Source organism: Dama dama, chromosome 15 (assembly GCF_033118175.1).
Source record: "Dama dama isolate Ldn47 chromosome 15, ASM3311817v1, whole genome shotgun sequence".
Classification (NCBI taxonomy): Eukaryota; Metazoa; Chordata; class Mammalia; order Artiodactyla; family Cervidae; genus Dama; species Dama dama.
Genome location: NC_083695.1, coordinates 58,873,470 through 58,901,236, shown reverse-complemented (window position 1 = coordinate 58,901,236; position 27,767 = coordinate 58,873,470).

Here is a 27,767-nt window from a genome sequence, read left to right as displayed (position 1 = left end):
AGCCAAACATAGAGACCAGTGTGTGACACATAGGAAAGAAAGTTCAATACTATTTGTTGTTATTGTTGTCTTTTGAACTAGAAAATGAGGGCTATGATTTTTATTCTGAGAATCTTGGGGCTTTTGTTAAAAGAAACTGTTTCAACCAATAATCATTTTCAATAGACTACATGTTATTTTAGGACTTATGGATGATAGACAAGATCCATTTTTTAGTTTATAATTTAATAGAGAAAATAAAATGACCACCAAACACATAAAATCTATAAAGCCTTTGTCTTTAAGCAGCTCATCAACCTATCTAGGTAGACCAACATATTTTCCATTGTTCTAGAATGTACCATATGAATGCCATTGAAAGTGCAGTGAAGTGAAAGTGAAAGTCATTCAGTCGTGTCTGACTCTTTACAAGACTGACTTTTTACAGCGCCGTGGATCATACAGTCCATGGAATTCTCAGGCCAGAATACTGGAGTGGGTAGCCTTTCTCTTCTCCAGGGGATCTTCCTAACCCAGGGATTGAACCCAGGTCTCCCACATTGCAGGCGGATTCTTTACCAGCTGAACCACAAGGGAAGCCCATGCTATTACAGAACTTCAAAAAGCATTATGGACTGTGTGTTAGTCTGCAAGGACTACCACAGCACAATGCCATAGACTGGATGGTTTAAGCAAAATAAATTTATTCTTTGTAGTGCTGGACTCTGGGAAGTCCAAGATCAAGGTTTTGGTGGGTCCAGTTTCTCTTGAGACCTCAGGATAATGTCTGCCATTGACAGCTGAACCACCTCTCTAAGAAAGTGGTGGGTCAAATATTAGAATATGTGGCTGGCAAATTACTAGCAAATTTAATAAACTATTTAAAAACAGATGCATATCTTTATCAAATGCAAATAAAAGCTAGTGAGAAAAGAGAATTTGCAATGTAACTGAGGATAGTTTTTTAAAATTAGATATAAGAAGAGAAAAGAGAGGATCTCTTGATATAGTTTGAGTTAATGGTTAATGGTCTCCTTTTTAAACTTTAGATTTTATTTGAAAAATAACTTTCAAAAAAGGCAAGGTGTCTTTAACTTTCCATTAAATATCTAGAAGCGAAAGGGCTTTCTTGAACATCTGGATTACAGTTGTGGTTGACAACATTTGACAGTGTCTGGAGACATTTTTGGTTGTCATAACTTGGGAAAGAGAATGCTATTGGTGTTTGGTGAGGAGAGGTCTCAGATACTGCCAAACCTTCTACAATGCACCTTCCAGCCCCCACAATACTTATCCCAGTCCAAATAGTTAATAGTACAGTGATTGATAGAACTGTACACAAGAGCCATGGACAATTTTGGTATGCTCATGGCTCTCAGTATTGCTTCTGCCTCTTAAAAAGTCTTTGTATATATGGGTTAGTGCACACAGGATATTGCTTTTGCTCTGTCTCAGCGCCTAGAAACAACAACACCTCGGTAACAACACACACTCCTAGTGCCCAGATTTGGTTTCTAATTCTGTGCTGCAATAAAAGGAATCAGAAATCATGGGAGAAATCACTGATTTTATGACTGGAAAGCTTTCCCTACTCAACTCAAAAAACCTGACTATATTGTAGTAACAGATTTGTTATAACCTCTTGTGTGTGTGTGTGTGTGTGTGTGTGTGTGTGACATCATAGATCTTGATATCCAAATCAGATTTTGGGTGGAGGTCTATCCAGTTTCTTTAGATACACAGCTTATAATACTATACTAATGTAAGTTGTTAATAATAGGGGAAACGGGGCATAAGATATATAGGAACTCTATCTTTGCAGTGTTTCTGTAAATCTAAAACTTTCAGAATAAGAGGTTTTGAAATAAAAACTTTATCACCATAGTTCAAGAAGGTGAAACTATAGAGGAGATCAAGAAGATAGAGTAGGAGAACATCGAGTTCACTTCCCCCATTAAAACTTCAAAAAAATCTACATGTGAAAACAAACTGGCAACTGGTAGAAAGACTTACACAACCAGGACTGGAAAGAAGGATTTACAGAGTTGGGTAGGAAAGGAAGAGGAGTGATCAGTCAGGTCAGGACATGCATCCCTAGGAGTGACATCAAGTTTATCAACATTTGCATTTATAGGGGTCTCAGAAGGAGAAGGAGCTTCCCTGATAGTTCAGTTGGTAAAGAATCTGCCTGCAGTGCAGGAGACCCCGGTTCAATTCCTGAGTTCAGAAAATCTGCTGGAGAAGGGATAATCTACCCAATCCAGTATTCTTGGGCTTCCCTTGTGGCCCAGGTGGTAAAGAATCCTCCTGCAATGAAGGAGACCTGGATTTGATCCCTGGGTTGGGAAGATCCCCTGGAGAAGGGAAAGGCTACCCATTCCAGTATTCTGGACTGGAGAATTCCATGGACTACCATGGAGTCACAAAGAGTTGGACATGACCGAGCAACTTTCACTTTCACTTTTCTTTCAGAAGGAGAAGAGAGGAAGGTGTTGAGAGTGTATTTGAAATTATGACTGAAAGCTTAACAGATACCCAGGTATAGGATGTGTAGCGGGTCCCCAGCAAGATGAACTCAAAGATACCCACACTATGACATATCAAAATTAAAAATGGCAAAAGTTAAAGATCAAGAGAGAATTGGCTGTACTACAAACCTACAGTTTAACACTGGCAAGAACAGACACAGAGGTCATTGGAATAGAGTAGAGAGCCCAGATATAAGTCCACATACTTTTGATTAGTTAATCTATGATAAAGGAGGCAAGAATATACAATGGGTAAAACATATCTCTTCAATAAGCACCCACTATGGAAAATAGTATAGAGGTTTCTCAAAATACTGAAAGTAAAACTACCATATGATCCAGCAATTCCACTTCCGAGTATTTATCTGAAGAAAATGAAAACACTAATACAAAAGAGATGTGCACCTCAATGTCCATAATGGCACTGTTTATGGTAGCCAAGATACAGAAGCAACCTAAGTATCCATTAACAAGTGAGTGGATAAAAAAGACAAACACACACAAACTCAGTCATAAGAAGAAGGAAATTATGCCACCTGTAGCAACATGGACGGATTTGGAGGGCATTATGCTAAGTGAAATAAATGAGACAGAGACAGATAAATACTGAATGATATCACTAATATGTGGAATCTAAAAAATACAACAAAGTAGTGGATATAACAAAAATGAAGCTGTGGATATAACTCACAGATACAGAGAACAAATTAGTGGTTACTAGTGGGGAGAGGGAAGGGAGCAGAGGCACATAGTGGTAGGGAGTATGAGATACAAACTATTAGGTATAAAATAAGCTACGAAGATACATTTTACCACACAGTAAATATAGCCAGTATTTTATAGTATCTTTAAATGGAGTATAATCTTTTAAAATATTGAATCACTGTGTTGTACACCTGAAACTAACATAATGTATATCAACTATACTTCAATAAAAATGTGATGGAGCAATATGTAACTATGTGGTCTGTTATGAGCTAAATTTGTGTCCTTCTCAAAACTCGTATGTTGAAGCTCTAGCTCCCTATTACAGGATGGGGCCTTTGGGAGGTAATTAGGTTTAGATGAAGTCATGTGAATAGAGCACCCATTCTAAGAAGAGATGCCAGATCTTCCTATACAGTGAGAAGATGGCTCTCTGCAATCCGGAAGGGGGCCCTCACCAGGAACTGACTCTGTCGGCACCTGGATCTGGGGCTTGTCAGACTCTAAAACCATGAGAAATAGATGCATGTTGTTTAAGTCTCCCAGGCTATGGTATATTGTTATAGCAGCCTAATCAGACTAAAGACAGGATCCATGGAAACTTATAGGTGAGGTCTCTTCAAGAGACCATTTAATAACCGTATTTTCAGGGCCGGAATAGAGAAGATGCAGACATGGAAAATGGACTTGTAGATTCAGTGGGGGAAGGAGAGAGTGGGACGAATTGAGACAGTAGAATTGACTCATGTAGACGGTCATGTATAAAACAAAGAGCTAGTGGGAAAGTATTATATAGCACAGGGAGATCAGCTCAGTGCTCTGTGATGACCTGGAGGGGTCGGATGGGGGAATAGAGGGGAGATTCAGGAGGGAGGGGATTTATGTACAGGTATGGCTGATTCACTGTTGTATAGCAGAAACTAACACAAAACTGTAAAGCAATTATATGCCAATTTAAAAAATTAATTTTAAAAAGAGACTGTATAAAACAGAGAACAGACATGAAGTTGCCAAGGGGGTGGGGAAGTGGGGGAGGGATGGAGTGGGAGTCTGGGGTTATTAGATGCAAATTATCATATGTAGAATGGATAAATAAGAAAGTCTTACTGTATAGCACAGGGACTTATATTTAATATCCTGTGATAAACCATAATGGAAAAGAATATAATAGTGTATATATGGATAATGGAATCGTTTTGTTGTATAGCAGGAATTAATACAACATTGTACAAATAAAAAAGAGAGAAAGACCATTTAGTGTTGCTGGAAGGCTCTTGTCCTTGGTATAATTCAGATTTAGTGTAAGCCAAATTTCGCTATGAGGTAAACTGGGTTTCCTTGTGGTTTCCTTTTCTTAGAAAAAAATTTTTTTAAGCAATGCAGATAATAGATTTGTCTTTCTCTTCTGCCAGTCATAGACATGGCAGTTTCAGACAAAAGACTACTTCTTGCCCTTTGATCTGGAATGGCAATGACCTCATGATTATTGCTCTGCAAAGGTTCTAAACATACCTTAGGAAATATGTTCTATTTGTGCTACTTTTGTAAAGGTCATTTGTAGCTCAGAGCCAGAGGTCTAATCACTAGGCAGAATAAATTGCTTTCATGGGACATTGCTTATATTTCTATTAGCGTTTGTTTATCTATACCTTCCATAATAATAGTGATGGTAATCTTGTATACTAATACCTGGAGATGTGCTAAGCCCTTTGCGTGCATTATTTGCTTTAATCCTCACAGTACCTCAGAAGCAAGGCATCCTAGATTTTAAGCAAGAAAATTACAGCCTGGGAGAGGTTGAGAAACTTGCTTAAGATTTCTCAGCTAATAAGTGGCAAAGTTGCATGACCACAGACCTTAACTTGTGTTTCTTAATCACATATAAAAGTAATCCTTCCAACTATTTTCAACTTCTTAAGTGATTATTTTTATAGGAAACTAATACTGCCAGAAGCCTTGAACTTAGAGAACTATATAGAAGAAAAAATTCATTCCCACTTAAAACTGGATAGTAATTATATGTGCTGCTGAAACTCATTTGTGCTGTGGTTCTGAATTCCTGCTTGGCATTCACTTTTCCCTGGGCTAGGAAAGCCATTCTTGTTCTGCTTCTTACAAGCCAGATAGACGAGAGACTGTCTTTTAGAGCTCTGTGGGAGAGTGTGTGAAATTATTATTGCTTGTATATAGACTCTGGATGATGACCTTGCTGGCAAAAGTCTCAAGGCTCTTTCAAATTGCTATTAGATACCAGGCAACTCTCTATTATGAAGTAGCAGTGTAGTATGTAATAGCAACTTTTTAATTTAAAATATTTCTGTATCATGAGCCAGTAGACTGATGTAATGAGAATTGTATATCAGGTTCTATGGATTTATTAGTAACTCGACCATGATAAAAATCAATCTAGTACAGGACCATTCTCCCTTGATCTGAAGAGATGCTTTATCATCAGATGTGAAGTGGCTTGGGTCCTGCTCTCCTGCATAATCAAAAGAGGACAATTCCTTTACTGTGACTCATAATGTGCTAAATCATACTGCAGGTCTTTGGATTTCTGAAGAGCTTTCAGCTAAACCCAAAATGTACTCTCTTATCCATGATCCTCACCCTCTGATCATGTGTAGAGTGGAAATTCATTTCAGCTCTTTGAACAAGTTGAATTAAACTGCTGAGCTCGTTGCAACCTTTGTTAACTCAGACATCCTTGTGCAATTAGAGTAGTCAATATTCAGGACTCACCATGAGGCCAGTACCTGAGGCTTGAGTGTGTGGTTAGTGGTGACTGAGCACCGCAGACATGAAGCTAAAGTCCCAGTTTTTCGCCTCCACTTTGCTTCTAGCTAGCTCTGTGACACTGGGCATGGCCTTGACTCCTTCCTGTGCAAAATTTAGAGTGGTTTATCTCTGAATCTAGCATTTTATATTTTCAAAATTGCATTACAGGGATGCAAGTGTGCAAGGCACACCATGGTATATGTGTTCATTGCACTCTGATATCATTAATAATAAGTTTGAATGTCTATAGCTCTGAGTTCTGGAGTGCCAGAAAATAATTGATGTACTTAGATTTTTGACTTAGGAAGCCTGGTATTAAGGAATATGTTTAAGTTTGATCTTGTTTACTATTTCCATGAAAGTACATTATGAAGGGAAATTGATTCTGGAAAGTTATATGAATATATTGGGTTAAAAACTTTGGCTCATGTAAATCCATGGCTGATTCATGTCAATGTATGACAAAAACCACTACAATATTGTAAAGTAATTAGCCTCCAACTAATAAAAATAAATGGAAAAAAAAAAAACCAACTTTGGCTCAATTAAGAACCTACCTGCTTACTTAATTTTCTGCTCTTAAAAGGCTTTTGAAAGCTCTTACTCAACTACTGCTTCAGAAAGTGCCTGTTTTGGAGGTGTATCCTAGGTGAGAACCACATTTAGAGAAACAGATTTACCTGACAAAACAGATTACCTGACAGAAGTAACTCATAGAAAGCACCATAGTGTAACAGGGATGCGGGAGGGTCATGGAGCTAAGGTACGGAGGGTGGAGAGATGAGTAGTCAGAAAGGATTTTGGAGATGCTGATGGCATTTGAACATGGCTTTTTTTTTTTTTTTTTAAAACAAAGCAGGAAGAATAGGAAGGATCTCATGTGTCTTATTTCCAGTTATGTCCTTGTGTGGATGGTAGTCTGGGCAAGTACAGCTAATTTGTAGCCTGTGGAATTGCAGAGCTTTATGGAATTTCTGGCCAACTGAACACAAGCAGTGCTAAAGTTAATGATAAAGAGCTGAAACAATTTTCCTGCTTCTTCCAAGACTTAAAACATGTTTTGATGCCCTTGGAAAGCTTTGAGGCTGAACATAGATGTAAGTGTTCAAATGATATTAATATTATGATTAAAATATATTAACACTAATATTTATTGAGAATTTTGAGTGTTGGAGCTGTGCCACATACCTTTATAACATGTTCTCATTTTATTAAGTCAATAACATTTTTTTTCAAGATCTAAATGCTGGGCACAGTTTGGGTACTTGGAACAGAGGAATGAACAAAATACAAAAATCACTTCATGAGTTTTATACATGAAGATAAAAAAAGAGCAGGGGAAGGAGAGGATGAGATGGTTAGATAGCATCACTGACTCAGTGGGCATGAATTTGAGCAAACTCTGGAAGACAGTGGAGGACCGAGGAGCCTGGCATGCTGCAGTCCGTGGGGTGGCAAACAGTCAAACACAACAACTGAACAAAACAACAACATGGATTTTGTATTTTGATGGGTAATGGTGGTAAGAGACATATCATAAACAAATATGTTTGTAAATTACATAGTATATTAAATGCTGATGAATGCTTGAAGAAAGTGAAAGCAGGAAGTTTAGGAAATGTTGCAGAATGAGTACATGCACACATTTTAAAAATAGGCTGACCAAAGAAGGCCTGATTGAGAAATTGACTGAGGAATCAAGACCTGAAGGAAGTGAGGGATCCTGCAAGCCATGCAAATAGTTTAGAAATAAGAATCTCTTTTGAATTTTGCCTGTCACATACAAGGAAGCTAGCAAGTGCCTCCTTGGTTGGTTGTCCATAAGAGCTGACAAACTGAATACTTTCAATCCTGACAGTGAATGAAATCTTTTTAGAGAGGTGCCAAGATAAAGGCTGATCCCTGAAAATAGCCTGGCGGAGATGGGAAGGCCCTGCAGGCTAGACCCATGAATCCCACTGGGCTCTGAGTTAAGAGTGTCTGGGCCCTGCTCTCCCTCCTTGTTTGGAAAATTCCCCCAGAGTGTCTGTCTTTGGTAATGGCTGTGCATAGAAGCTTCGCTTTTCAAAGTGACCTCTTCTTGACAAATCTTGAAACAGTCCTTCTCTTGGCTCTCTGTGGTTCTGTCACTGTCATAAAACTCAGTTTTCAATCTTGATGGTGCTACTGAATAAACTAGCTAAAAAAATCCCAGCAGTTTTTCCATTAGGCTTATATGTACCTTCGTGGTTTTGATACTAGAGTCACTAGTTGATATTGTTGTTCAGCTGCTCAGTCATGTCCAACTCTTTGTGACCCCATGAACAGGAGCATTCCAGGCTTCCCTGTCCTTCACTATCTCCCTGAGTTTTCTCAAACTCATGTCAATTGAGTCAGTGATGCCATCCAACCATCTCATCCTCTGTCACCCCCTTCTCCTGCCCTCAATCTTTCCCAGCATCAGAGTCTTTTCTAATGAGTCAACTCTTCATGTCAGGTGGTTGAAATTTTTGAGCTTCAGCTTTAACACCAGTCCTTTCAATGAATATTCAGGGTTGATTTCCTTTAGGATTGACTGGTTTGATCTCCTGGCTGTCCAAGGAACTCTCAAGAGTCTTCTCCAGCACCACAGTTCAAAGTATCTGTTCTTCAGTTCTCAGCCTTCTTTATGGTGCAACTCTCACATCCATACGTTACTACTGGAAAAACCATAGTTTTGACCATATGGACTTTTGTCGGCAAAGTGATGTCTCTGTTTTTATTTTTTTTATTTTATTTATTTATTTTTTTTCCTTTTTTTTTTCTTTTTTTTTTTTTTTATTAGTTGGAGGTGAATTACTTCAGATGTCTCTGTTTTTAATACACTGTCTAGGTTTGTCATAGCTTTTCTTCAAAGGAGCAAGTGTCTTTTAATTTTGTGGCTGTAGTCACTGTCTGCAGTGATTTTGGAGCCCAAGAAAATGAAACCTGACACTGTTTCCACTTTTTCCCTGTCTATTTGCAATGAAGTGATGGGACTGGATGCCATGATGTTAGTTTTTTGAATGTTAAGTTTTAAGCCAGCATTTTCACTGTCTTCTTTCACCTTCATCAAGAGGCTCTTTAGTTCTTCTTCACTTTCTGCTATAAGAGTAGTGTCATCTGCGTATCTGAGATGTTGATATTTCTCGTGGAAGTCTTGATTCCAACTTGTGATTCATCAAGCCCAGCATTATTGTAAGATGTACTCTGCATATAAGTTAAATAAGCAGGGTGACAATATACAGCCTTGAGGTACTCCTTTCCCAGTTTTGAACCAGTTCATTTTTCCATGTCCAGTTCTGACTGTTGCTTCTTGTCCTGCATACAGTTTTCTCAGAAGGCAGGTAAAGTCATCTGGGATTCCCATCTCTTTAAGAATATTCCACAGTTTGTTGTGATCCACACAGTCAAAGGCTTTAGCATAGTCAATCAGTCCTTCAGATGGTTTTGAAAAAAATGGGAAAACAATCACAGAAATGCACTGTGCATTGTTCAAACTATTGTTTCTGCTCTGAAAGTCCCACTTCTGATTGGGACCTTTGCTGATAGCCTCTGTCATAGTAAGTGGTGACTCATTCTAAGATTGTGTCCTTGGGTTTTCGCAGATATTAAAATCTTTTGTCATGTGATGACTGATGTGTCCAGCCATCAAAGTAGCATAAAATGATCTAGAATGATGTGGGAAACTTTTATTTTATCTGGAATCAAGAAGAAGTGCTCATTTGAAAATCCAGTACGTGTGTCATTTAACAAGAGAACATCTTCATTTTCTTTTTATATGTTAAAAACATTTTCACAGATGCATTGAAAGTCATGGATGGAGGGGTTCATAAACTGTCATTTAGTGAAACATCTGATACTTAATTCTTCTTGTAATCCATCATACAGAAACAGACCCTTTGCCATTTGAGAACGTGTGAGATTTATAAGCATGACAGAACTTTGGAGACCCTAATGGGATACAACCCAACCACTTGCATTTTAAAAGTGCTCTCCTTCTACTATTAGGAGTTTTTTCTCTGGTACAAACACCCTTGGCACCTGATCTGATGTGACTTCCAGGCTTAATAAGATCATGTTCATTTTTCTTTGCATAGAAATCAGTTTGTAGAAATAAATCCTTCTTAAACATTGACTTTTAGAATTAAACAAGTTTATTTCAGGTATCTTCTGACTGGTGAATGATAGAATAGGACTTTCATGGTTCTTTTTCTTGGTGTACCCATATTTTTTTTCCTTTTAAGTGTAGAAATACTCTATTTTACTGGACACTGCCATTCTGCTTTCTGGCATGGCTGGATCAATTAATTATTGTTCTTACTTGCAGTGAGTAAGTGAGTGATAGTCACTCAGTTGTGTTCGACTCTTTGCGACCCCATGGACTGTAGCCTGCCAGGCTCCTCTGTCCATTGAATTCTCCAGGCAAGAATCCTGGAGTGGGTTGCCTTTGCCTTCTCCATTTAGTTTGAGTAGTGATTATTGAAGGAGCCCTCTTAATTCAAAATGAAAACATTAAAGCCAATTCAAATTTGTAAGTCTAGCTTAAGATGAATTTCTGCCATTTTTCTGCCTGTGTTTTTCCTGTCAGGAGTGAGGCAGAGGAACTGTTATGAAGAAGTTAGTAGTTAAGATGGCACCGTGACTAATTGCAGTATTCAGGTCTTCAGCAATCAGTCATGTCAGCTAATGGGTACAACAGCTGAAAACTTACAGGTGTTATCAGGATGTGATCAAGCTTGTGAATGAAAAAGGCACCTATAGTTGTGTCTTAGTAGATAACTTCATCCATGTGGGGATGCATGAGCTCTGTTGTACCTCAGAAGGGACGATCTCCACTGGACTCTGCTAAGCAGTACTGTTCAATGAGGTTGGATTACCAAATCCATCTTTGCTTGTGCTCTGTTAAAAAGTGCTGCAACTGGATTGAAACAGCCTAAAATCTCAAATATGGAAGGAATTAATTCTCTGAAATCATATCCAAAAGCCAGAAAGTTTATTAGTATAGATTCAGCCTCTCCCATTCTCATCTTTAATCTTGCATCAGAAGATTTTTGTAACTGTGTGGTATATTCCAGAGAGCCCTTGGGGTTAACAAATAAGTCGGCACTTTTATTTTTCTCTTTTTCTTTTAACTACCACAACTCAGGCAGAGGGTGGAGCTCATCATACTCCTGACTATATATTACACAATGATAATTGATTCACATAAGGCTTTACTCCTACATATTTAATTTTCCCCTTCTTTCTTCTTTCCCCAATTGCTTTGCATTCTTAACTATATTACATATATTTAAGTATATATGTCCATGTGTTTTAATACATATCCTTGTAAAATGTATGGTTTTGTGCGTGTTTATTTTTAATTTACATAAGTGGCATTGCATTATGTATTCCATTCTAATAGTTCGTTCACTTCGAAAATGTGTTAAATCCACGAACCTATGGACACCTTATCTTTGACAAAGGAGGCAAGGATATACAATGGAAAAAAGACAACCTCTTTAACAAGTGGTGCTGGGAAAACTGGTCAACCACTTGTAAAAGAATGAAACTAGAACACTTTCTAACACCATACACAAAAATAAACTCAAAATGGATTAAAGATCTAAATGTAAGACCAGAAACTATAAAACTCCTAGAGGAGAACATAGGCAAAACACTCTCCGACATAAATCAAAGCAAGATCCTCTATGACCCACCTCCCAGAATATTGGAAATAAAAGCAAAACTAAACAAATGGGACCTAATGAAACTCAAAAGCTTTTGCACTACAAAGGAAACTATAAGTAAGGTGAAAAGACAGCCCTCAGATTGGGAGAAAATAATAGCAAATGAAGAAACAGACAAAGGATTAATCTCAAAAATATACAAGCAACTCCTGCAGCTCAATTCCAGAAAAATAAATGACCCAATCAAAAAATGGGCCAAAGAACTAAACAGACAGTTCTCCAAAGAAGACATACAGATGGCTAACAAACACATGAAAAGATGCTCAACATCACTCATTATTAGAGAAATGCAAATCAAAACCACAATGAGGTACCATTACACGCCAGCCAGGATGGCTGCTATCCAAAAGTCTACAAGCAATAAATGCTGGAGAGGGTGTGGAGAAAAGGGAACCCTCTTACACTGTTGGTGGGAATGCAAACTAGTACAGCCGCTGTGGAAAACAGTGTGGAGATTTCTTAAAAAACTGGACATAGAACTGCCATATGACCCAGCAATCCCACTTCTGGGCATACACACTGAGGAAACCAGATCTGAAAGAGACACGTGCACCCCAATGTTCATCGCAGCACTGTTTATAATAGCCAGGACATGGAAGCAACCTAGATGCCCATCAGCAGATGAATGGATAAGGAAGCTGTGGTACATATACACCATGGAATATTACTCAGCCATTAAAAAGAATTCATTTGAACCAGTCCTAATGAGATGGATGAAGCTGGAGCCCATTATACAGAGTGAAGTAAGCCAGAAAGATAAAGAACATTACAACATACTGACACATGTATATGGAATTTAGAAAGGTGATAACGATAACCCTATATGCAGAACAGAAAAAGAGACACAGAAATACAGAACAGACTTTTGAACTTTGTGGGAGAATGTGAGGGTGGGATATTTCAAAAGAACAGCATGTATACTATCTATGGTGAAACAGATCACCAGCCCAGGTGGGATGCACGAGACAAGTGCTCCGGCCTGGTGCACTGGGAAGACCCAGAGGAATCGGGTGGAGAGGGAGGTGGGAGGGGGGATCGGGATTGGGAATACATGTAAATCCATGGTTGATTCATATCAATGTATGACAAAACCCACTGGAAAAAAATAATAATAATAATAAAAAAAAATTTAAAAAAAAAAAAAAAGAAAATGTGTTAAAGGTTGGTCAATGCTATTGTATGTGCATCTAGAATTCCATGATATACAGCTATTTCATTTTATTAATAAAATCTCCAGGAATGCATCACTGAGTCATAAAACATAGAAATAACTCTATTTTCCTGCACACTACCATACTGCTTTCTGGCATGGCTGGATCAATTAATTATTGTTCTTACTTGCAGTGTGTGAGTGTTCAGGTTCACAACTTTCCAACATTAGATATTATCCATATTCTTAATTCTTGCATTCTGATGGGTGTACATCTTTCATTGTTGCTTTTTTAGGAAAATTAGTGTTTTTCCTTGACTTTGAACATATCTCTTGGACGTGTTGATCTTTCTCTAGTTTTCTACTGTGCTTCTTGTCTTTTTCTTTATTGTTGAGAGAGCTTTTTTAGAATTGAAGTATTATTCCTTATCAGTTTTAGAAGTTGTAAATATCTTCTTCTAGTCTTCTCTCTGCCCATTATTTTATAATATTCTTTAGGAAATCCTTTTTACTTCTCCATTTCCTTTTAGCTCTCTGACCCTTATGCACCCATGTTATATTCTGGTGCTTTCTGTGGGTTCCTTTTGTCAAGCATTGACCTGTTTCTCCAAGTGGGGGCAAATGCACCTCCGAAACAGGCATTTTCTGAAAAAGTAGTTGAGCAAGAGGCTTAAAAAGTTCTTTTAGTTGCAGAAAATAAACTAAGCAGGTAGGTACATTCTTAATTGAGCCCCAAATTACTATTTTTCACTTTTTAAACTCAATAGATTCACAAAGCTTTCTACTGTCTCTTCCTCATTGCTTTGTGGTACCATCTTTATCGTATATCAGTTTTCATGTATACAAGGGTCTATTTCTGTTTCTTTTATTGTGTTCTGTTAGTCTTCTGGTCTAATTACTATGACTTAAGTAATAGGTTAATATCTTGTAGGGTTAGTCTGTCTTCTTCTTTTTCAAAGTTGACTTTGATTTTTCTTCCATATAAACTTTAGAATGAGTTTGATGCCTCCAGCTATATGTTCTATTGCTATTGTGTTGAATTTGCAGACTAATGTGGGAGATAACTGATCTCAATCCATATTAATTAGTCCATGCATAAACATTGTATATTAATTTACTCAAATTTTCTTTCATATCCTTTAATAGAATTAAACTATTTTTTCTGAAAGATTTTCTGCATTCATTATTAGGTTCGTTTCTATATACTTCATGCTCTTTGTTGCTATTGTTAATGTATCTTGTGTTCAGAACGAGCTCATTTTGTGAAATAATCAGGTAAATCAAAACATCTTAAAGCTGGGAAATGATTCAGCCATAGAGTTACACGCATTCCCCATCCCGATCCCCCCTCCCACCTCCCTCTCCACCCGATTCCTCTGGGTCTTCCCAGTGCACCAGGCCCGAGCACTTGTCTCATGCATCCCACCTGGGCTGGTGATCTGTTTCACCATAGATAATATACATGCTGTTCTTTCGAAACATCCCACCCTCACCTTCTCCCACAGAGTTCAAAAGTCTGTTCTGTACTTCTGTGTCTCTTTTTCTGTTTTGCATATAGGGTTATCATTACCATCTTTCTAAATTCCATATATATGAGTTAGTATGCTGTAATGTTCTTTATCTTTCTGGCTTACTTCACTCTGTATAATGGGCTCCAGTTTCATCCATCTCAATGTATGACAAAACCCACTGAAATGTTGTGAAGTAATTAGCCTCCAACTAAAAAAAAAAAAAAAAAAAAAATCTGGGAAATGTCCTTGCAGGAAAAGTTGCCCCTTAGTAGCACTCATATTTGTCCCAGTTCCTATGTTAAACCCCTTATTTCTGCAGCAAGAGACTATGTTTTCTTGACTAAACTTAAACTGATTTAGACTTTTTTACCCATAGTGACATCTTTTTTTTTTTTTTTTTAATATATGAAGAAATTCTTGAGATTTTTTTCAACCTAAATTGGTTCCTGAGGCATAGAAAATTTTTTTCCAGAAAATATAGGAATTAGTAGAATTAGGAAAGAAGTTAATTTCACTCCTTAGGGAAATCTCTAGGGTAATTCATGTCCTAGATATAGAGATATAATGGCACTACCCAATTTTTTCATACTTTATATAAGAGAAGAAAGGAGGATGATAATGTAATTTGAACTTTATTCTATAGCAAATTCACTAAAGAACAATTCTAAAATCATGTACTTAATAAGATCTTTGCATTTTGCAAAGCCAGGCAATATATCAGAATAACACATTGTGGCAGAGTGCATTAATGGACCAAATTTTTCACTTTTAATAATATCCATACTTTTTGCCATATAACTGTGCAATTCCTCTTGCAAAAGGTAGAGTACACATCCCTACAATTTGACTTGAGGTTTTACAATGTGGTATTTTTTGGTTGATGGGAAAAGATGACGTGCAAGAGTTTGGAATAAGCTTGTAATAAGGCTGTTTCTTATCTCTTTGCCATCTTCATGGGAACAACATGCAAGGGCTAACCTACGAGCTAAGGAGGATGAGTTGTGTGGAGCAGAGCTAGTTGGTTAACTCACACCCTGACACTTGGTGGAGCTGCCCAGCTCAGCGCAGCTTAGAATCTGCTGACCTATAGACATGAGCACAAATGCACAAACTTGAGTTAGCAGGTGTTCCAGGTACCACTGATGAATCAGAGCTTTCTTTGCCACTCCATGCACCCCAGCTGACCAATGATTCATAAGTGTGAATGATTACTGCTGCAAGTCACCAAGTTTTAGGATAGTTAATGTAGCATTACTGTGCAATAATACAAATTGATAATATACTGTGAGTAAACTAAGCTTTTAACAAGATTGCCAGTTTGGTTTAACTTTAGAAAATACTAAAATAATTTACCTCGTCAAGGTAAATGTAGACAGATATTTAATAAAATTTAGCACCCTCTAATTAATTGAAAAAAAAACTTAAAAATTATTTGTGGACTAGAAATAGACTTTTCTTAACCTGATTAATGGCAGATACCAAAATCTTACAGGAAACCCCATATTTAATAACAAAAATTTACAAGATATTCTTTAAAATCAAGTGAAAATAAAAATTATTATTATGTAACTTCTATTCAGCATTATAATGGGGGTCTTACCAGTATAGTAAGAAAAAGGAAACAAAATAATGAGAAGAAAGATGGAAGGGAAGAAAGAGTGTTATTTGTAATTGAATATGATTGAGGAGCCTGGTGAGCTACAGTCGAGAGAGTCACAGAGTCTAACATTTCTGAAGTGACTCAGCATGCACACATGATTATCTCTATAGAAAATCCAAGAGTATACACAAAGTTTAGAATTAAGAAGAGAGCTCAACATAGATCAATAAACAAATGTAAATTGGTTTCCTATGTACCAAAAGCAAAAACTTAACTAAATACTATGTGTACAATGTATAACACGTCTATGAATGAATCTTCAAAAATGAAATGTGAAAACAAGATAATAAGGTAATATGATTTAATATCATTAATATTCTAGTTCTTTCAAGATTAATCTGCAAGTTATATACAATTCCCAAACAAGAAAATTTTAAAACCTACAAGTCTTTGTCAACTTAGTTTAATAAAAATATTCAGAAGAGGAGGGCCAAGAGTTGCTAAGACAATTTGTAGAAAAGGAGACATTGCTGGGGCAACTGCTCTTCCCAGAGAGTAAGACTTTAATAAATAAAATATCATGATTTAGGCCAGTGGTGTTGTAAGAGGAGCAATTGGTTCACTGAACATAAAAAGAGCTCCAAAATAAACACACATATGGAAAATTGACATATGACATAGTTTTTCTGGTAAATCAGTTGGTACAACTTAGAAAATAAGAAATATGATCATATCTCAACATAAGCCATACAAAAGAAATCAATCCTAGGTGAAATAAAATCTAATGGTAAAAGTAACATTGAACAGCTTTAAATGAAAATATAGAATTATATCTTTAATCTATGTTAAGTATTTCTTAAGCAAAGAGAAAACAAAGGAAAATTAAAGGAAAACAATAGCTGGACTATATAAAATTAAAAGCTTATGTGCATCATAGCATACAAATAAACAAAGCAGAAAGGCAAAAATCAATGGAGCCTATTTATCAAAAGATTAGTCAGTATCTAGACTATCTGGATAAATAACTTCCAAAGAGAAATCAGCAAAGATTATTAACTGTAAGTTCACAGAATAAAATTACTTAGCTTATTGTCATTGTTCAACAGTCACTAAATCATGTTAACTCATTGCAACCCCATGGACTGCAGCACGCCGGGTTTCCCTGTCCTTTAATATCTCTGGGAATTTCCTCACATTCATGTCCATTTAGTCATTGATTCCATCCAACCATCTTATCCTTTGTCATCCCTTTCTCCTCAGTCCTCCCCAGCATCAGGGTCTTCTTCAATGAGTTGGCTGTTCATATCAGGTGGCCAAAGTATTGGAGCTTCAGCTTCAGTATCAGTCCTTTCAATGAACATCAGGGTTGATTTCCTTTAGGATTGACTGGTTTGATCTCCTTGCTGTCCAACGGACTCTCAAGAGTCTTTTCAAGCACCACAATGTGAAAGCATCAGTTCTTCAATGCTCAGCCTTCCTTATGGTCCAACTCTCACATCCGTACATGACTACTGAAAAACCATAGCTTTGACTATACAGACATTTGTTGGCAAAGTGATGTCTTAGCTTTTTAATATGCTGTCTAGGCATGTCATAGCTTTTCTTCCAAGGAGCAAGTGTCTTTTAATTTCATGGCTGCAGTCACCATCCACAGTGATTTTGGAGCTCAAGAAAATAAAATCTGTCACTGTTTCCACCTTTTCCCCATCTATTTGCCATGAAGTGATGGGACCAGATGCCATGATCTTAGTTTTTTGAATGCTGAGTTTTAAGTCAGGTTTTTCACTCTCCTCTTTCACTCTTATCAAGAGACTGTTTAGTTCCTCTTCGCTTTCTGTCATTAGAGTGGTATCATCTGCATATCTGAGATTGTTGATATTCTCCCGGCAACCTTGATTTCAGCTTGTGCTTCATCCAGCCTGGCATTTCACATGCATTTAAGTTAAATAAGCAGGGTGACAATATACAGCCTTGATGCACTTCTTACCCAATTTTGAACCAGTCCATTGTTCTGGACTGCATAACTCCAGTGTAAGAATTATGCTGTATGCATCTTGTAGTCTTATAACACCCTGTAATCTGAGAACACAAAACAAACCTTTTATAATGAATGAATGAATCAGGTGGACATTAAGTTGAGAAACCATGAGAATAAAACCCCAGATTTCCATGTACCATCTTCAATTGTTTTGGCAACCAGATAGAAGAACTATTTCAATGTTTTTTCTCATCTGTCTCTAGAATCAATTTTATTTTCTCCTGAGGGCAAATTTGATCTGTTACTCCTGAGTAATTATTACCATGATAAAAATTTTCCTGTGTTCCATGGAACACTATTGCTCAGTGACATGTTAATAGGTGTACTTCAACCAAAGGGCCTCATGGTCAAATAAATTTGGAACACACGTAATTTAAAAAGTGAAAATGACCTGCAAAAAACCAACAGCTGACATAACACTTGATGGTGAGAAATAGAAAGCAAGAAATGATGTCTTCTCTTATCACTCTTGTTTAACAATACGTTGCAAGTGCTAGCTAATGCAATAAGAAAATGAAGGAAATAAAAGATATACCTATCAGGAAGGGACAAATAAAACTCTAATTGCAGATGATATGATTGGCTGTGTAGAAACCCCAAAGAATCAATTAAAATCTCTTGTAAATAATAAGTGAGAATTCAAAGTCACAGGTTACAAAGTTGATATGCAATAGTTAATTAATTCCCTATATATCAGCAGTGAACAATTAGATTTGAAATTTAAAAATACCATTTGCAGTAAAAAAACAAAAATACTTAATGATAATTGTAACAAAATATGTGCAAGATCTATATGCAGAAAATTATAAGACTGATGAAGGAAAACAAAGAAGATCTAAATAAATGAGTTACTCTGTGCTCATAGATCAGAAGACTTAATAGTTTTAAGGTGTCTGTTCTTCCAAGATAGAACTATATATTCAATGCAATTCCAATCAAAGCCCTAGAAAGTTATTCTTTAGATATTGTAAAGCTAATTCAAAAGTTTATATGGAAAGGCAAAAGATCTAAAATAGCCAAGACAATACTAAAAAGAAAAATGAAGTCGGAGGACTCACACTATCCAATCTTAAGACTTATTATAAAGCTACAGTAATTAAGATAGTGTGGTTTTGGTGAAGAAAAGATATAAAGATCAATGGACAGAATAGAAAGGTCAGAAATAGATTCACACAACATAGTGAAATGATCTCTGACAAAGGAACAAAGGCAATTCAAGAGAGAAAAGACATTCATTTTAACTAACAGTACTGGAACAATTTCACATCTACTTGCAGGAAAAAAAAGAATTTAGACACAGACTTCACATCTTTCACAAAAATTAACTCAAAATGGTTTTAGACCTAAATATAAAATATGAAACTCCTAGAAAATAACATAGCAGAAGATCTAGGGGACTTTGGATTTGGTGATGACTTTTTAGATACAATACCAGAAGCATGATCTATGAAAGAAAGAAGTTGGATTTCATTAAAATTAAACTTTTTCTCTGTGAAAGACAAGGTTATGAGAATGAAACACAAGCCCAGATTAGAATAAAATATTTTCAGATGAATATCTGATAAAGGCCTTACATCCAAAATATAACAAATCTTAAAAATAAACAATAAAAAAATTGACAAATAATCTCACAGACTCTTAAGCCAAAGAGGATCTATGAACCATTTTATCCAATGAATATCTTTATTCATTCCTCTGTTAATGGACATTTAGGTTGCTTCCATATCTTGACATACTTCCATGTATCGTAAACAGTGCTGCAATGAACACTGGGGTGCATGTATCCTTTTGGATCATGTTTTCCTCTGGACATTTGTCCAGCAATAGGATTGTGGGATCATATGGTAGCTCTACTTTTAGTTTTTAAAGGAGCCTCCATACTGTTCTCCACAGTGGCTGTACGAATTGACATTCCTACCAACAGTGTAGGAGGGTTCATTTATCTCCATACTCTCTCCAGTATTTATTATTTGTGGATTTTTTAATGATAGCCATTGTGACTAGAGTGAGATGTTACTGTAGTTTTGATTTGCACTTCTCTAATAATTAATGATACTGAACATCTTTTCTTGTACTTCTTTGCCATCTATATATCTTCTTTGGAGAAATGTCTACTTAGGTCTTCTGCCCAATTTTTGATTGGGATGTTTGTTTTGATGGTATTAAGCTGCATGAGCTGTTTGTGGATTTTGGAGACTAATTCCTTGCCAGTAACTTCATTTGCAAATATTTTCTCCCATTCTATGGATTGTCTTTTTGTTTGTTTATGGATTCCTTTGCTGTGCAATAGCTTTTAGCTTAATTAGGTCTCATTTATGTTTGTTTTTATTTCCATTACTGTGGGAGATGGATCAAAAAATATATTGCTGCAATTTATGTTGGAGACTGTGTTTTGTCTGTATCTCCCTGTAAGAGTTTTATAGTGTCTGGTCTCACGTTTAGGTCTTTAATCCATTTTGAGTTTATTTTTGTATATGATGTTAAAGAATGTTCTAATTTCAATTTTTACATGTAGCTGTTCAGTTTTCCCAGCACCATCTATTGAAGAGAATGTCATTTCTCCTTTGTATAGTATTGTCACCTTTGTCATAAATTAATTGATTATGTGTATGTGGGTTTATTTCTGGGTTTTCTATCCTGTCCCACTGGTCTGTATTTCTATTTTTGTGCCAGTACCATACTGTTTTGATGACTATAGCTTTGTAGTCTAGTCTGAAGTCAGAGAGCCTGGATTCCTCCAGCTCAGTTTTTCTTTTTCAAGATTGTTTTGGCTATTAGAGGTCTTTTGTGTCTCAATATAAATTATAAGATTTTTTTGTTTTATATTTGTGAAAAATGCCATTGGTAATGTGATAAGGATTGCATTGACTCTGTATATTGCCTTGGGTGGTATAGTCATTTTGATAATGTTCATTCTAGAAGCTGTGATACACATATACAATTGAATTTTTTTTTTTTTAATTAATTAATTTTTTTTTTAGTGTTATCTGTCTGCTGTTTTTTTTTTTTTTTTCCCAGTGGGTCTTGTCATACATTGATATGAATCAGCCATGGATTTACATGTATTCCCAATCCCGATCCCCCCTCCCACCTCCCTCTCCACCCGATTCCTCTGGGTCTTCCCAGTGCACCAGGCCGGAGCACTTGTCTCGTGCATCCCACCTGGGCTGGTGATCTGTTTCACCATAGATAGCATACATGCTGTTCTTTTGAAATATCCCACCCTCACATTCTCCCACAAAGTTCAAAAGTCTGTTCTGTATTTCTGTGTCTCTTTTTCTGTTCTGCATATAGGGTTATCGTTATCACCTTTCTAAATTCCATATACATGTGTCAGTATGCTATAATGTTCTTTATCTTTCTGGCTTACTTCACTCTGTATAATGGGCTCCAGCTTCATCCATCTCATTAGGACTGATTCAAATGAATTCTTTTTAATGGCTGAGTAATATTCCATGGTGTATATGTACCACAGCTTCCTTATCCATTCACCTGCTGATGGGCATCTAGGTTGCTTCCATGTCCTGGCTATTATAAACAGTGCTGCGATGAACATTGGGGTGCACGTGTCTCTTTCAGATCTGGTTTCCTCAGTGTGTATGCCCAGAAGTGGGATTGCTGGGTCATATGGCAGTTCTATTTCCAGTTTTTTAAGAAATCTCCACACTGTTTTCCATAGCGGCTGTACTAGTTTGCATTCCCACCAACAGTGTAAGAGGGTTCCCTTTTCTCCACACCCTCTCCAGCATTTATTGCTTGTAGACTTTTGGATAGCAGCCATCCTGACTGGCGTGTAATGGTACCTCATTGTGGTTTTGATTTGCATTTCTCTAATAATGAGTGATGTTGAGCATCTTTTCATGTGTTTGTTAGCCATCTGTATGTCTTCCTTGGAGAAATGTCTGTTTAGTTCTTTGGCCCATCTTTTGATTGGGTCATTTATTTTTCTGGAATTGAGCTGCAGGAGTTGCTTGTATAGTTTTGAGATTAATCCTTTGTCTGTTTCTTCATTTGCTATTATTTTCTCCCAATCTGAGGGCTGTCTTTTCACCTTACTTATAGTTTCCTTTGTAGTGCAAAAGCTTTTAAGTTTCATTAGGTCCCATTTGTTTAGTTTTGCTTTTATTTCCAATATTCTGGGAGGTGGGTCATAGAGGATCTTGCTTTGATTTATGTCGGAGAGTGTTTTGCCTATGTTCTCCTCTAGGAGTTTTATAGTTTCTGGTCTTACATTTAGATCTTTAATCCATTTTGAGTTTATTTTTGTGTATGGTGTTAGAAAGTGTTCTAGTTTCATTCTTTTACAAGTGGTTGACCAGTTTTCCCAGCACCACTTGTTAAAGAGGTTGTCTTTTTTCCATTGTATATCCTTGCCTCCTTTGTCAAAGATAAGGTGTCCATAGGTTCGTGGATTTATCTCTGGGCTTTCTATTCTGTTCCATTGATCTATATTTCTGTCTTTGTGCCAGTACCATACTGTCTTGATGACTGTGGCTTTGTAGTAGAGTCTGAAGTCAGGCAGGTTGATTCCTCCAGCTCCATTCTTCTTTCTCAAGATTACTTTGGCTATTCGAGGTTTTTTGTATTTCCATACAAATTGTGAAATTCTTTGGTCTAGTTCTGTGAAAAATACCGTTGGTAGCTTGATAGGGATTGCATTGAATCTATAGACTGCTTTGGGTAGAATAGCCATTTTGACAATATTGATTCTTCCAATCCATGAACACGGTATGTTTCTCCATCTGTTTGTGTCCTCTTTGATTTCTTTCATCAGTGTTTTATAGTTTTCTATGTATAGGTCCTTTGTTTCTTTAGGTAGATATACTCCTAAGTATTTTATTCTTTTTGTTGCAATGGTGAATGGTATTGTTTCCTTAATTTCTCTTTCTGTTTTTTCATTGTTAGTATATAGGAATGCAAGGGATTTCTGTGTGTTAATTTTATATCCTGCAACTTTACTATATTCATTGATTAGCTCTAGTAATTTTCTGGTAGAGTCTTTAGGGTTTTCTATGTAGAGGATCATGTCATCTGCAAACAGTGAGAGTTTTACTTCTTCTTTTCCTATCTGGATTCCTTTTACTTCTTTTTCTGCTCTGATTGCTGTGGCCAGAACTTCCAACACTATGTTGAATAGTAGTGGTGAGAGTGGGCACCCTTGTCTTGTTCCTGATTTCAGGGGAAATGCCTTCAATTTTTCACCATTGAGGGTGATGCTTGCTGTGGGTTTGTCATATATAGCTTTGATTATGTTGAGGTATGTTCCTTCTATTCCTGCTTTTTGGAGAGTTTTAATCATAAATGAGTGTTGAATTTTGTCAAAGGCTTTCTCTGCATCTATTGAGATAATCATATGGTTTTTATCTTTCAATTTGTTAATGTGGTGTATTACATTGATTGATTTGCGGATATTAAAGAATCCTTGCATTCCTGGGATAAAGCCCACTTGGTCATGGTGTATGATTTTTTTAATATGTTGTTGGATTCTGTTTGCTAGAATTTTGTTAAGGATTTTTGCATCTATGTTCATCAGTGATATTGGCCTGTAGTTTTCTTTTTTTGTGGCATCTTTGTCTGGTTTTGGAATTAGGGTGATGGTGGCCTCATAGAATGAGTTTGGAAGCTTACCTTCTTCTGCAATTTTTGGAAGAGTTTGAGTAAGATAGGTGTTAGCTCTTCTCTAAATTTTTGGTAGAATTCAGCTGTGAAGCCATCTGGTCCTGGGCTTTTGTTTGCTGGAAGATTTTTGATGACAGTTTCGATTTCCTTGCTTGTGATGGGTCTGTTAAGATCTTCTATTTCTTCCTGGTTCAGTTTTGGAAAGTTATACTTTTCTAAGAATTTGTCCATTTCATCCAAGTTGTCCATTTTATTGGCATAGAGCTGCTGGTAGTAGTCTCTTATGATCCTTTGTATTTCAGTGTTGTCTGTTGTGATCACAACAGACAATGGAATATTATTCAGTCATTAAAAAGAAATAATGCCATTTTCAGCAACATGGATGGACCTAGAGATTTTCCTACAGAGTGAAGTAAGTCAGAGAGAGAATTATCATATGATATCACTAATATGCAGAATCTAAAAAAAATGATACAAATTAATTTATTTACAAAATAGAAACAGACTCACAGACTTAGAGAATGAGCTTATGGTTACCAGAGGGGAAGGGTGGGATAGTTAAGGAGTTTGGGATTGACATGTACACAATGATATATTTAAAATGGATAACTGACAAGGACCTACTGTATAGCCAGAAAAAAAAAAAAAAAAGATGGCATATGAAAAGATTCTTTATTGATTACATTTATTATTGAGAATTTCAAATTAGAACAATAATGAGATACAACTGCGCACCTATTAAAAGGGCTAAAGCACAAAAACCAAAGCAAAACCCTGATGGTACCAAATGTTAATGAAAATGCAGAGGAAGAGGAATTGTCACTTAATGCTGTCAAGAATGCAGAATGGCACACCTATATTTGGCAATTTCATATAAAATAAAACATATTCTTACCAAACAATCCAGTAAAATCATGCTCGTGGTTTGAAAAATTATGTCCATTCAAAAACCCGCACATGAATGTTTATAGCAGCTTTATTCACAGTCATCAAAAATTGAAGCAATCAAGATGTCCTTCCACAGATATGCAAAGAAATTGTAGCACACCCACACAGTAGAATATTACTCAGTGATTAAAAATATGAGCTATCATATTTCAAAAAGACATGGATGGACCTTAAATCCATATTCCTGGGTGAAAAAGTCTGAAAAGGGTACATTCTGTATGGTTCCAATTATATGACGTTATGGAAAAGCCAAAGCTGTCAATGGTTATCTGAGAATTAGCAGGAGGAAGAGAGAGTAAAATAGATGAATCACAGGGCATTTAAAAAAATTATTTATTTTTGGCTGCCCTAGATCTTGGTTGCTGCACAGAGGCTTTCTCTAGTTGTCACAGGCCAAGGCTACTCTCTAGTTGGGGTGCGTGGGCTTTTCTTGTTGAGGAGCACTGCCAGTAGAACACGCAGGCCCAGTAGTTGTGGCACATGGGCTTAGATTCTCCTAGGCATGAGGAATTTTCCTGGAGCAGGGATTGAACCTGTGTCTCCTGCATTGGCAGGCGGATTCTTAACCACTGGACCACCAGGGAAGTCCTAGAAGGCACTTTTTTACTGTGATGTATCATTTGACAATCATATAATGGTAGACAAGTATAAAAACTCATACAACTTTATCGCACAAAGAATGGGTCTTAATGTATTCAAATAAACAAAAATCATTTAGGAGGTAGAAAATCCCAGAGAGGAATGAATATGGAGACAGGATAAATTAAGTGCTGTAAATATATGAAGCAACTACAATGAAGATGGTGAGGGAAAAAAGGGCCGATCTTAGTAACTTTGGAAATGATAGAGCCTGTAAGACTGAAGGTAAATTAACTCTGTTAGAAGTGTCCTCTAGTTGACAGAGTTGTCTCCCATGGCAGTACAGGTTAACCTTTGTGAAGGCTTTTATAAATATGACAAAGACTATCTCCTTGATAAAACTTAAGTCTGGCTCCCCTGCCCTCTTCTTGCCTGGCTCTCAACCTTGGCCTATAAAAGCTGCAGACACACAGCACAAATGCTCCTTCTGGCACACACTAAGAGACTTGAACAAATGCTAGCATACTTTCTCACAGCTCGAGGCAGCATCCCCAGGTGAAGACTCCAGCCCCCTTTCCATTCCTGTCTGCTTTGGAAAGGTCAAGACTGCTAAAAGAATTTACTGTTTGTTCTATTAAACACCTGAAGATAGGGCCCGAGTCTTCCAGTCTCTGTGGGAAGGTAGGAGCCTGACTTCAGCAAATGTCAGTTAGCAAACCCAGATAGTCTAATCACATTGACAAATCTGTCTTTCGGCATTCTGTAAATTTCCACTCTCCTGGCTCTGCCGGAGCCCCACTTGTCTCCCCCTTCCCCTCCACCCCCTACCACCATAGTCTCTTATTCTCCTGTTAACATGCCCGGTAACCTCTGTGGAAATTGCATTTTGAATTCATTTCATGCTGGAGTCTCTTCCCTATTTGCTGTAGTTGTGCTGCATGCTTAGTTGCTCATTCATGTCTGATTCTTTGTGATCCTTGGGACTGTGGTTGCCAGGCTTCTCTGTCCATGGTATTTCTCAGGTAGGAATACTGGAGTGGGTTGCCATTTCCTTCTTCAGGGGATTTTCCCAGCCCAGGGATTGAACCCAAATCACCTGTGTCTCCTCCATTGCAGGCAGATTCTTTACCTGCTAAGTCATCAGATGCAGTAGTTAATATTGAATAAATCTATCCTTTCTACCTTTACTCTCTAGCTTTATTTTTGACATGTCTATCCTGGAATGGAAAAGTAGGTAAAATAATAGTATAGTAGGCTGAATAGTAGCTGCCAAAGATACCAGATTTTAGTCCTTGGAACCTGTAAATGTTATATGGAAAAACTCTTTGCAGATGTGATTAAGTTAAAGAACTTAAAATAGATTATCAATTATCCTGAATTATCCAGGTAGACCCTAAAATGCCATCTCAAAAGGATCCTTGTGAGAGAGAGGCAGAGGGAAATTCCATAGAAGTAGAACAAATGATGTGAAAATGGAGGAGGGATTGGAGTGATGCGAAAGCATGCTGACAGGCACTGAAGCTGAAAAAGACAAGGAGGAGCTTTTCCCCTTGAGTCTCCAAAGGGAATGAAGTCAAGTCAATACCTTGACTTTGGTTCAGTGAAACTGATTTTGGACTTCGGGCCTCCAGAATAAAATTTTAAAAATTTCTTCCATAAAAGAATAAATTTCTTCTGTTTTAAACCAGCAGATTTATGGTAATTTGTTACACTGGCCACATGCATGCATGCTAAATTATTTCAGGTGTGTTTGACTCTTTGCAACCCTATGGACTGTAGCCCGCCAAGGTCCTCTGTCCATGGGAGTTTCCGGGCATGAATCCTGGGTTGGGTTGAGATTTCCTCCTTCAGGAGATCTTCCTGATCCAGGGATCGAATCCAAGTCTCTTGTGTCTACTGCATTGGCAGGTAGGTTCTTTACTGATAAAGGTAGTAAATGGTAGGAACCAGATTTCTCATTATTGGAGTAGAAGTTCACAGATGAGCAAGGGGAGGAGGTTAGAATGATTCTTGTGGTAATGGATTAGCACTGGAGACATCAGCATAGCCACAAAGGCAGGAAGTACCCACAAAACAAAGCCCCTTATTGATGGAGGTGGTCAAAGGACTATAGGTGACAACTGAAAGAGCTCCCAGTGGCCAAGGCCAGAAAAATTTAAGCAAAGAAAATAAATATTACACTATAATCTAAAGTATAAAATAAATTTCTAAAGATCCATACTGAAATAAGTAAGCTAATTAATTAACAAATTTCCCATATAGAAGAATTCCAAGTAATTTATGTAGATACTCTGCCTTCAAAGAGAGGGAATGAAACTCCATACTCCTCAAGTGTGAGTTGCACATTGTGACTTCTAAAGAGGACAATATGAAAAAAGGCAATAAAGAATAATATTATAGAGGAGAAAACACTAACTCAACCAAGTGATCAGAGTCAACGTCAGTAGTGATAAATTGTGTTGATAGTTTATACCATTGATGTGATATGATAAAAATGGCACTTACCTCTGTGATCTGTCTCTGAATTCATAAGCCCAGTCAAGTCATGGTAAAAACATGGGACAAATCCAATAAGGGTCATTCTACAAAACACCCTGACCAAT